Here is a 13,138-nt window from a genome sequence, read left to right as displayed (position 1 = left end):
AAAAAAAGCAAAACCCATAAAACACCAAACAGAAAAAAGGTGCAATAACCTGAATGTCCTAGGAGAGCATAAATAAATGGTACTTCCATGTAATGTATGCCGTCTAACCGTTAAAAAATGATCAAAATCCTCTGGTCAGTGGAGTAGAATTCATTTAGGGGAGCCATAAATAATGTTTGGGAAGACTAGAGGGGTTAGTTAATCAACTAAAGATAATCTTTGTAAATATGCATTTCTGAAGACTAGCTGGTGGAGAAGACACTGTCATGTTTGTCATGTTCATGGTGTTCTGCCTCCTTAAGGCCCTTTTGTAGGCATTGGTCAGTCTCTGTCCTCCGGCTCTCACCCCACTGAAATCTATCTTAAGGTTTCCTCCTCTTTGTCTTCAGTGGAGTCTACAGCTAATCAATTGATACCTTCCAGGTGGTTCTGATTCTTCTGGCCATGAGAGAGAAGCAAACAAATATGTAAACAAACAAACAAAAGGAAGCACCTGCACAAAATACGATTTCCCTTCTAGCAGAGACACGTCGTCTTTAACTCAGACTCTGCCGCAGGGTCATTCCCACAGAGATGGTGGCTCTCTCCTTCCTCTCAGCAAACTCCCTTCCTAGGAAGGGGTCTGCAGCAGAGAGGAGACCTCCACGGCCACAAGGGCTGGTTTGTTATTCCTGGGTGGTAGAATTAGAAGTCACCGTTTTCTTTTTCTATTTCATTTTCTGTATTTTTCAAATTTTCAGGAAATAGCAAATATGTATGTAGGGGAGGTAAAAGGAATGTCCTAGTTTTTACCAAGGAAAGCCGGGTAACTCCTTAAATGACCCAAGCCAGCACGTTACATGACCTCTTCAGTTAAAGACAAGACAGACCTTGGGAGAGGGAAAAAATAGGGGAGGTGACCAGGAAAAGCACAATCAACAAAGGTAAGGTTGCTGTGCAGATCTGGGGCAGTACCTTCTGCACTGATAAGAGTTTCTAGAGATTTAGTTACCCTTCTGTTCCTGGTACAGAGATGGAGACATCCTTGCAAACTGAAGATTTCCCTTATAAATGTAGATGTTCTTCTACAAAGAGTAACATTTCGGTTTTCAGAGATTTTCCTGTATCTGCTGTTTCTGAGCAATAATCAGTTCAATATAATCCTTATGCCAAAAGAGACAATTTTGGGGTGCCACATTCTGCTGTTCAGATGATAAAATTTGAAAATTCAAATGATAAAATTTGAAAATTCTAATCAATGTCATATTAAAGATTTTCTTTTTGTTTAGGAGTTACGAACATGATCTCTGACGAATCGGGATTTCTTTTGCGTCTTCCTGGTTTTAAAACCCACTTTATCAGGACATTTTCTTAACACCAGTCAATTTTTTTCTTCTCACCACCGCCTCTGGATATCGTTCCAATTTCCATCATCAAAATATTTCTTGTTGTTTACTACATGGATTTCAGCATAAATTATATAAACATCCCTTTATTTTAGAAGTTTTAAAATCTAAATTGCTAGAAGTTTATAATTTTTCAAGTGTAATTTTTAGCTTCCATAAAAGTAATCTTAAAATCAAAATATCCTTTTAAATCAGGGGAAAGTCTGTTTACTGAGCACTGGGAAAGAAGAAAAACAAGTTGAGAGAAAGTGACTCTCTCCACTGTTAGGAGTTACTTCTTGTACTGCATTACTTTTAATCTATTTTAAATTAGCTTTTTATTCTAAGCATATGTTCTTGCATTATTCATAGCCTGTCCAATTGTTGGCAGCGATGTGGGCTCTTAGTTTTTGACTCGATGCAAGAAAGATTTCACAACACAAGTCCAGGTGATTTTGAGAGTATGTTTATTAAAGCTGAGGACAGTGAAACAAAGAAAGGGCTTAAGATTGAAAAGGCAAGATCATAGCAACAGGAGTGAACCTAGGCAGAGCTGTCTTGGCTTTTTAGAGAGAAAGTGACAGTGGCAGAAGAAATGAGCTAGCTGGGCTGTGTGAACGCTGGAAACAAATTACAGAGGCAAAAGATGGGCCCTTGGACAAAGAAAGCAAAGATATGTGCCTTAGGAATGAAGAGGGGGAAAGGTATGGGATGTTCTAGAGAAAGAGAGAGAGAGAGAGAGAGTTAGTTTACACATGCATGCACTGGGTTCTTTGTCTTAAGGGTTTTTATCTGTTTTCTAAAGACAGTGATTTTAGAGGAGTGTCGGGAACATCTCAATAGAATATTCATCAGCTTTCTAAGTGTGTCCTTTCAGGGTTGTCATTCTCTACTGATTGGTCAGTTTTAGGGTAGGGGTTTATTGGTTATTGCACTGGGTCCTGCTGTCAGCCATGGTGCTGCTCCATCTGTTTTTTGCTGCTTTCTGGGCCTGGAGCTGATTTGATGCTGATCAGAACCTCATTGTATTAATGCTTAAGGGTGTGGTTGTGCAAGGGAGAAGGAGGCAGGTGAGTTGGGGTGCTGGATGGGGTCATTTTGAATCAGCCATCTGTCTCAGTTTTCCCATTCTACTTCTCACTCTCCTGCCTCACAATTAGTCTTTGGATACTGTCATTTTTTTCCTAGTTGTTTTTCTTTTAGGACTTTAAAAAAACTTAAATTTTAACCTTTTTTTTTAATCCCTGAAGGTTTTAAATTTTTCATAATTATCCTTCTTTGTTTAGTTAATTTCTTTTCGGTGTTATTTTTAAAAATTTGACCATTTCTTCTATACTCAGACCTCAGAAAGAGTTTTGCTATTACTTAGGGTGGGTGTTCTCCATTGTGGCACTATTGAAGTTTTGGCCAGATAATTCTTTGTTGTGGGGGGCTGTCCTAGGTATCACAGAATCTTCAGCATCCCTGGCTTGTACTCAGCTCCATCCCAGAAGCACCACCCACTAATTGTGACAACGAAAAAATGTCTTCAGACATGGACAGGTGTCCTCCAGGTCTGTGGGGTAAGGAGTGGGAGTTGGCAAAGTTTCTCCCTGTTGAGAACCAGAGCTAAGGTGAGTTTTAGGCTTGTGATACTGTTCTCAATCAAAATTTGTAAATACATTTTTCTCTGAAACAAAGTGAACAAGCCTTGTGCTGCAGGATATTGTTTTCAGACAGTACAAAGAAAAGAGCGTAGGAAATATCACACTTACTCAACTCAGTACTCCTTCAGTCCTGTTGTTAACTCTCTGCCAGTGGCATCAAAAACAATTTTGAAGGAGCATGACTAGGCTACTTCATGCTATATCAATCTCAAAATGTCAGACGCGTAACACCCCCACCCTTAGTTCCCCATCCTGACTTTACCTGCTGCTCAGGAAGAGAAATGCAAAAATGTAGATGACATTCAAGTTTACCTTTGTTAAAAACTAGACAATGGCCCGCAAATGGATTTGCTTATGCTAAGCCCTACTTCACCAAATTGAAACTTAATCAGTTTCTTTCCCAGAAATGGAATCTTGAACCAGTCAATCAGGAATCACCTGATTAACACTAGTTAGGTAATTTGCCTAATAGGCCCCTGGCATCCCCTAAAGCATCCATTTTCAACTTTCTCCATCTCATGGCACACATAAACTAATTACTAAAATTCTCCAGCACACCATAATATATTTTTGATAAACTGACAAAAAAAAAAAAAAAAGGTGTAATTTTGATTCATTCACACCAAAAGGCTGTTGCTGTCATTTTTTTTTTTAATTTGGCATTTGAAGGGAAAAGAGGTCAGTGCCCTTAACTAAATAGTCAGGTATTGCATATTTTAAAAATTCTAGCAGCACACCAGTGTACAATCACTACCCTAAAGGAAAGCAGTAATATTATAATAGCCAACTTCATGTTCTGCCGAGGACAACTTCCTTGCTCCTGCTCCCTCTGCCTATAGAAGTCTTTCGTTTTGTCTAGCTCCTCAGAACCCCTTTCTTTTTGCTAGATTGGATGCTATCTGATTCAAATAATTTCTTATCCAAACTTTAAAAAATGTTAATCTGCATCAGTTTATCTGTTAACATAGTGCTCCCCTGTTCATTGCAGCATTGTTCACAATCGCCAACATAAAGAAACCACCTAAGTGTTCATCAATGGATGAATGGATAAAAAAATTTGTTTTATTTTTACAAGAAAATATTATTCATCCTTTAAAAAGAAAGAAAGAAACCCTGCCATTTGCAAACACATGGATGAACCTTGAGCACATTATAGGAAGTGAAAAAAGTTAGACAAAGACAAGTACTGTGTGATCTTACTTATATGTGGAATCTAAAAAGTTGAACTCACAGACGCAGAGGATAGAAGAGTTGTTAAAAAAAAACCCTGAGTTTAGTTTTTTTTTTTTCTTTCATGAGAGGAGGGGAGGCAGAGAGACAGACTCCTGCATGTGCCCCAACAGGGATCCACCTGGTAAGCCCACTAGGGGCGAAGCTCTACCTCTCTGGAGCTGTTGCTCTTGTTACTCAGCAACTGAGTCTTTTCTTTTTTTAGAGTTTGAGACAGAAGCCTCAGTGCCATCCTCAGTGCCTAAGGCCAACTTGCTCGAACCAATAAAGCCATGGTTGTGGGGATAGAAAGGAGAGGGGGAGGGGAGAGAGAGAGAGAGAGAGAGAGAGAGAGAGAGAGAGAAGGGGGAAGGGGAGGGGTGGAGAAAGAGAAGGGGGAAGGGGAGGGGTGGAGAAGCAGATGGTCATTTTCCTGTGTGCCCTGACCAGAATTGAACCCGAGACTTCTACATGCTGGGCTGATGCTCTACCACTGAGCCAACTGGCCAGGGCCAGTTTTGTTTTGTTTTTAAATTGGAGAAGCTACATTGATGATCTTAGCCACCTCTAGCAGCACAAGTTTCTTTGTTTTTTACCCAATAACTTTAAGATTTGTGTGTGTGTGTGTGTGTGTGTGACAGAGACAGAGAGAGACAGAGAGAGGGACAGATAGGGACAGACAGGGAGAGAGTTGAGAAGCATCAATTCTTCACTGCAGCACCTTTGTTGTTCATTGACTGCTTTATCATATGTACCTTGACTGGGGGGGGGGCTACAGCAGACTGAGTGACCCCTTGCTCAAGCCAGTGACTTATGGGCTCAAGTAAGAGACCATGGGATCATGTCTATGATCCCATGCTCAAGCCAGTGATCCCACATTCAACCTGGTGAGCCCATGCTCAAGCGGATGAGCACATGCTCAAGCCCATGTCCTCAGGGTTTCGAACTTGGGTCCTCCACTTCCCAGTCCGATGCTCTATCCACTGAACCACCACTTTGTCAGGCTATTTTTTGTAATTTTTAAATGCAGTACAACCCTTTCTAAATCAAGCATGCTTTTAAAGATATTTTATTGTTTTGAAAGTCTCAAAGCCTTTTGGGGGAGATTGAAGGAAGCATTTTTGATAGAGATTAGGAAGCTAATTATCTCAGAGCTTTGATGGTATTTGCATGCACTGTAGATATTTGTGAGCTTTCAGAGACAATGTCAGGTTCTTGGAGAAATGTCAGTTCAAAGGAAATTGCTGAGGATGACAGCACCTAGTGAGAGCAGAGAGGATTGGGCAGCTCAGTTAGACTGGGAAGCCTTCATATGCACAAGAGCCAACAGGCACAGGGAGCAATGAAGAGATGCAAGAAGCAAAGAAAAACAGAGAAGAAAAGAATTGTACAAAACTTACAGGTAGATATGACAAATACAGAATGCAGTGGAGTGTAAAATCAGATGAGAAACATGATGGATGATCAAAGAGTTTGGTTAAATATGGAGACCATCCATCCCTACTCCTTCACTTTCCCTTAACAACAGTACATGCATTTTTGAATTTCTGACATCTTTGTTCCATTTCCAGAGTTCTGATGCCTTTGTTGAATATGAGATTAAGGTCAACCAAAACTTTGACTTCATTTGTATATGGTAGAAAATGACTAGTTGGGCAGCAACTACACATTACTAAAAGAGCAGAATTATTTTAAATCAGTCAAGCAATGAAAAAAATATTTTGTATCACATGGAGCACATTCAAATGCTATGACTGCATCCTTAATTGTCTTACAGATTACATTCCCACCTGGAAACTATGGTTTAACCAGCACAGAGGCTGATTAATATGTACTTACTAGCTTGATCACCTGAATTATTCATACGTTTACTTAATAGGTACTAGCTGAGCACTACTATGGCCAGGCACTGTTCTAGACACTGGAGACAGAGGAGTAACAAAAAACAATCTTTGATGAAGCCAGTTTTCCAATAAAGATGTTAGATGAGAAAACAAAATACACACAATATGTAAATATATAATTTTGATAGTAAAGATTTATGAGAAAGAGTAAAACTGGGCAATGGTTAGAGTTAAAATTGAAGTGGAGAAGCCTATTTAGATAGCAGGGTTAAGGAAAGTCTTTTTGATGCAATGTCTCTGAGCAGAGATCTAAGTGAAGTGAGGGAGTGAACCATAATAAGTGGAAGAAGAATGAAAAGGGAGTATACTTGGGGAATGCTCAAGGTCAGCATAGGGTGAAATAGCAGGGATGGGAGATTGGGTGGGGAGGAGATGCTTTCAGAGATGTAGTCAAAAACTAGTGAAGACTCATTGGGCATGCTAAAATTATTGATGTTGCATGAAATATGATGGGAAGCCATTAGTGAGTGCTGGGCAAGATGGGATATGACTGGACTTATATATGACTAGCATCGTCCTGGCTGCTGTAGGAGCTAGATTCAAGAATAAGAAGCAGGATGACAGGAGGCTATTTTGATAGTGCTGGTGCACCGTGATGATGGTTTAATCTGGGATTGTGGGCATAAAGGTGGACAGTAGTAGTGAAATTTGGCATATATTTTGAAAATACATCTAAATTTTTTTATACACTGGTAATATGATGTAAAATATTAAAGTCTAGGATCACTCCATGGATTTTTGTTTAAGCAATTGGATGAACAAATACCTGATTTACTGGCATCATGATGATTGGGAAACTAGCAAGTGTGGGATGTTGTTTGCTTTTGGACTAGGTTAGTTTGAGATGTTTGATAAATATCTAAGTAGAGCAGTCAAGGAGATAATGTGATACCTAACTGAGTTCATTGGAGAGGGTAGGAGATATAAACTGTGCCTTGTCTGCACATGGCATTGTGTTGTGTGGTGGTGACATTGGTTCAGTTTTGGTGTACAACAGAGTTCACTTTGTATCAAGTACTCATAAATAACACTGGGGAACAACATTTTTGTTGCATCCACAAAAACATTTGTTCTTACCTAATTAGAGTGTGCTGATCTCAAATATGACATTAGTTTTTCTCTGTAAGCTACAGTTTTTTTTTCAATTCAAGATTTTAGGTTTTCATCTTATTGTAAAATTTTCAACATTTAGTTTAACATAATGAAGTAGAATGTCTTCTTGGGCATCATCTTTGTGAAAAATATAATAATTTATATAATGCAGTAAAGACACTAATACACTAAAAGATATGATTGCATTAGAATTTGTCTACAATTTCAAAATAGAACATATTAAAACTTATTTTAATCATAAAATTTGTGCAAAACTTATTTAAATTCTATTCAGACAAAAATGTGCATTTGTAGCTCTTGTGTTTGTGTACTTGTTGAGGACAATCTCGTTTGATGTTCCAGCAGTAGTCTGGTCATCACTAACAGCTCCAAGATTTTTGGGAAACTTATTTAGGTGACTGTTCAGGAAGTGAACCTTAACACTCATATTACATCCAATGTCGCGGAAAGCCAACAGCATCCTTTGAACCAGAAGTTCATAGTTTTCTACTTTTTTGTTGCCAAGGAAGTTCTTTGTAACTGCCACAAAAGACTGCCATGCTGCTTTCTCCTCCTTATTCATCTTTCTGGCAAATTCTTTGTCACGTAGGAGGGTTCGAATTTGAGGTCCATTGAATATACCTGCTTTTACCTTCTCGAAAGACAAGGCAGGAAAAATAGAAATAATATGTTGAAAGCATTCACTTTCTCTATTCAAAGCCTGAACAAACTGCTTTATTTAGCCAAGTTTGATGTGAAGTGGGGGAAAAATGATCCTGCCTCAATTAACCACAAGTTCATTCACAATATTTTGCATTCCTACTTCCAGAGCTTCACGTTTCAGCCACTTCTTCTGTGTCCAGTGTTTCTCCCAAGCTCGGCTGTACCACAAACACAGAAAGCAAGGATACTTCATGAAATCTCTCTGTTGTCTAGCAGGAAATTTACCATTTTAAGATCCACACAAATGATCCAGTTATGCTCCTCATACTTCAGAAGTCGAGGACAATTTTTATGTCATTATAATCTTCTTGCAGATGAGTTGAATAACCAATTGGAACCGCTGCATAAACATTACCGTTGTGTAGGAGAACACATTTCAGACTCTGTTTAGAGCTGTCAAGAAATAGCCGCCATTCTGTTGAACTGTAAATGGTAACACTTAGCTGGCTGAGAAGACTACTGATATCATGACAGTAAACAAAGTGTTTGTCTTCGGAAAAAAAGTCCACAAAAATTTGTTCACGCTTCCTGAAATGGCATGCTTTAGCTGACCAGTGAAGTACATTCTTTTCTTGAAGCCTGGAGGCTAATAACTCAGCTGCTTTCTTTGATAGGCCCAAATCTCTTAATAAGTCATTCAATTTGGGTTGGCTAAACTGCTGAGGTGTTAATGACTGCTTGGCATCAGAGGAAGACCCTTCAGATTCTACAACCATTTCCTCATGCATCTTATCAGAATACACTTGATCACCATGTTCACTTTCTTTGTCTTTAGAAGGAATAAAACCATTGAAAACTGGAACCGGGAGTGTCTCAGAGTGTGGGGTAGGTCGTATTGCTGAAGGAGTATTAGGATATGTGATCATATGCCATTTTTTCTTGCTGATGCCCTTTGTATGGTTCAGGCAGAAATAACAGTCACTGCTGTGGTCCTTAGGTTCACGGCAAACCATGGGAATACCAAAAGGCATTCCTTTGCGTTTTCCTTTTGTCCAGTCATGAAGCATTTCCTCACAATTATGACACACAATATGAGGAGCCCAATTCTTGTCTTGATAGCCAAGGGGAACTTGAAAATAGGTAATATATGCTCATGTCACAAATGATGAAATATTTTGCCTTTGATGTTGAAGTGTGTAGCAGCCACATATATAACAGAAGTTATCAGGACTATTCTTACATTTACACCTGCTCGAAGAAGCCATGATTCAATCTTAAAACAAAATAAAAGGGCGTTTTTATCAGATAATAATTTTTTACATTTAAAAACATCTACAGAGGCCTGACCTGTGGTGGCGCAGAGGATAAGGCGTTGACCTGGAAATGCTGAGGTCACTGGTTTGAAACCCTGGGCTTGCCTGGCCAAGGCACATATGGGAGTTGATGCTTCCATCTCCTCCCCACCTTCTCTCTTGGTCTCTCTCTCCTCTCTCTCTCTTCCTTTCTCTCTCCTCTCTAAAATGAATAAATAAAATAAAATAAAAATTTAAAAAAAAACCATCTACAATTATGTAAAAGTGATGTGTGTAAAACATTAATTGCCTTGTGGTTATGTTCAATCCAAGAGTCATTGCCCTTTAACTCCAACTTAAAAACCAATGCATGCCATTAACTGTAACAAAAAGAAATTAAAATTGCATAAAAACTAGAGCATGCACCAAAAAACGGATTTCAGATTTGAAATTAGCGATGCAGAAATATATAGAAACAGTTCTAAAACCTCATGCAACAGAAAGTGAAAAAAAAGTTGTTCCCCAGTGTAATATATAGATTGTGTTTTGCTATCCTCTTTAAAAATCACCTTCCCACCCACACAACTTAACCTGTTGCTCTGTAATATACTTAAGAGTTCCTAATTTATTTTTTCTCAGTTATTTCAAAACAACTGAGAATTCTGTATATCAGTGGTCCCCAACCTTTTTGGGGCCACGGACTGGTTTAATGTCAAAAAATATTTTCACGGACCGGCCTTTAGGGTGGGACGGATAAATGTATCACGTGACCGAGACAAGTGTCAAGAGTGAGTCTTAGAGGGATGTAACAGAGGGAATCTGGTCATTTAAAAAAAAATAAAACATCATTCAGACTTAAATATAAATAAAACGGAAATAATGTAAGTTATTTATTCTTTCTCTGTGGACCAGTACCAAATGGCCCACTGACCGGTACCAGTCTGCGGCCTGGGGGTTGGGGACTACTGCTGTATATTGTACTCAGTGGCTACCAGGACAAATTCATGCACTGCAAAGATGCCAACTGAAAAATATGGCGCATCTGTAAAGGCTAAAGTTAATAGAGTTGAAAAACAATTTCAAAGAGCTCCCTAGGCCAACTCTCCTTTTGTTTACAGGATGTGTAGCAAGGTCATCAAAGCTAATTTAGCTTCAAGGTTATTCTGAAACCATTCTGACCTAGTGTAACCTGGATTGTTTCTATCTAACAACCCTGAAGTAACTCCAGGGGACACCTCCAGGATGTGGTCACTAGGAAAGTTCAAAGAGAATATCCTACATATATCAATTAACATCATTAAAAAACTTTTTGAGACATATTTCTGTAGGCCCCTTCCTCCTATCACCTGTCCTTGGATTCCAGGTTTTTAAAAGGTTTGCACCTTCACAATGAAAGACTTCTTTTAGTGAAGGGTATTTTTTACGCTGTGTGTGTGTGTGTGTGAGAGAGAGAGAGAGAGAGAGAGAGAGAGAGAGAGATAGAGATGGGGGATGGAGACATGGGAATGGAGACTTTTCAAGTATTTGTTGTATTATTTATATCTTTCTCTTCACTTATATGGGTTGATGTGAGTTGGATGTGCCTTTCAGTGTTTGCTCAAATTGCTAGAATTGCCTCTCCTCTCATTGATTTTTTAGTTGGTAGAAGCACCTCAGCTGTTGGATGGCTGTCAGTGGCTGTGGGCACCCTGTCCTTCACCCCATGTCAGTGTTTTATCATTTCTTCCACCTGGGTGCCAGCTGCTGAGAGTGGTTCATCCTTTCTGTGTTTCTCATTGTCTTCTATTTTTACAGCAGAGGATGAAGTCAGTTATAAAGGTGTTTTTTCTTGTTCCATTGAAGACTCACTGAGTTAACTGAAGATCATGAACAAGTGTTTTTTTTTTTCAGGAGAGTAATAAACTCTGGAGGTCGTAGAAACTGAGAAATAATGCTTTTTTGTGGCTACTCACCATACCAGGGAAAGTTAATTTTTTCTTTTTAAGAGAGAGCGAGGGAGGGACAGACAGGAAGGGAGAGAGATCAGAAGCATCAACTCATAGTTGCGGCACCTTAGTTGATCATTGATTGCTTTCTCATATGTGCCTTGGCTTCAGAAGCTCCAGCTGAGGCAGTGACCCCTTGCTTAAGCCAGTGACCTTGGGCTCAAGCCAGTGACCTTTGGTTCAAGTCAGCAACCATGGGGTCATATTTATGATCCCATGCTCAAGCAGGCAACACCACGCTCAAGCTGGTGAGTCCGTGCTCAAGCCGGTGACCTCAGGGTTTCAAACCTGGGTCCTCACTGTTCCAGGCTGACATTCTATCCACTGTGCCACCACCTGGTCAGGCTATTCTTACCAGCATTATTTTTCAGAAACAATCAACTGGGGACACATCTAGGACTGTGGCCGTTGCCTCTATTACCCATGTGACTTTGCTGTCTGAGTCATTCTGCATTATCAGGAACCCACAGCTTTTGTGCTGTCCTTCAAATAATAATGTACTTTATTGCACCTAGTAGAAGCTTACTAGTCACAAATTGAATTATTTAGGGGATTTTAAAAAAACATTTAGACATCTTTTAATTCACAGACTTAGGATCAAGGCTTATGATTATCCTAAGGCTTCTGATTATCTTAAGACTGTGGCAATATGGAGACTTGTGTAATGTCATTTTGATGGGTGAAGACTGGAAAGGAAAGCATATCTACAACTACATTTCTTCAAAGTGATAAGTTCCTAGGACATTCAGGGATTATAAATTTTAAAATGTTCTTGCTGCCTGCCACTCTGCTACCCAAAATAAAGCTAGTGTGAGGGGGCTAAATGTTAGAGGACATTCTTGGAAACTATTTCATCTAGTACCCTTGGTGATGGCTTATTGACTTTTTTACTACTTTCTTTCTCTGTTTTCTAACCAAACTAATTTTTGTCAAAAGAGCTAGGGTATTTTTTAAAAACCAAATATACTTTTTTTACTGCCAAGATGTGTAGTGGAAAAAATAATTTAAGCTGGTAGTTTATCTCGACCACTTCAAAACATCTAACTATTAACAGAATCAGCGCCATTAAACACATGTACTGCAATATTATTTTAGGAGGCAGGAGGGAGAACTGAAAAAAAAAATCTTTATGTTTGAGCCAGAAAATCTGGAGTCAGGGAGCTCAAAAGTTCTTTGTTAACAGTCCTATGACCTTGGACAAGTTACTTTGCCTATCTGATTCTGGGTCTTCAGCTATGAACTGCAGCTCAAAATGTCTGTCCAATGCGAGTCTGTTATGCCCAAGACGTTCAAGTGTTCGACTAGTGAAAATCACCATTGATTTGGATAGACACATTGCAGTATACAAATCCAGTGCTTTGTGATTTTACAGGGCACGAATGTGGAAACTAGTGCACGTGCACGGTTTTCAATTAGTTTCCAGCAGATAAAGTAGTTTATTTTCAGGAAAGAACTGAGAGGACTTTTGCTCTACCGACAGATGAGTCCCAGAGAGGTTTTGCGGAGCGGAGTTGCAGAGAAACTGGCTTCAGGATGCGTAAAAAAGATCCGAGGTTGCAGCCACTTTACGGTATGTGTCATTCGAGTCCTTTAAACAAGGATAAAAGTGACCACCGGCCACAGAACGTGGCACTAGGAGAAACCACTCCAGCAAATGACCAAGATATTTAAAATGTCACCAAGTATTTACAAATAAATCCGTGGAGGACAGAGGGGAGAACACAGTTTCCAGAGACTTGTTTTTAGGACTCCGGTGGCTCAGTGAGCGTGCCCTTGAAGGAGAGGACTGGAAGGGCTGGAAGCGGTCGCCGGGAAGAGGCGGTTACAGTCCTCAGGGGCTGCGCGCCTTCGCGTGCGACCGGGGCACTCACCTCGCGCGCCTCCAAGCCCACGCGTGTCTCGGTCACCCCCACACCGCCCAATGCTGCCGCATCCCACTTGCTCACCCAGTAACGGTTCCTGGACTGGAAGCCCACCCCCCCT

This window comes from Saccopteryx bilineata, chromosome 1 (genome assembly GCF_036850765.1).
Source record: "Saccopteryx bilineata isolate mSacBil1 chromosome 1, mSacBil1_pri_phased_curated, whole genome shotgun sequence".
Classification (NCBI taxonomy): Eukaryota; Metazoa; Chordata; class Mammalia; order Chiroptera; family Emballonuridae; genus Saccopteryx; species Saccopteryx bilineata.
This window is presented reverse-complemented; position numbering follows the sequence as displayed.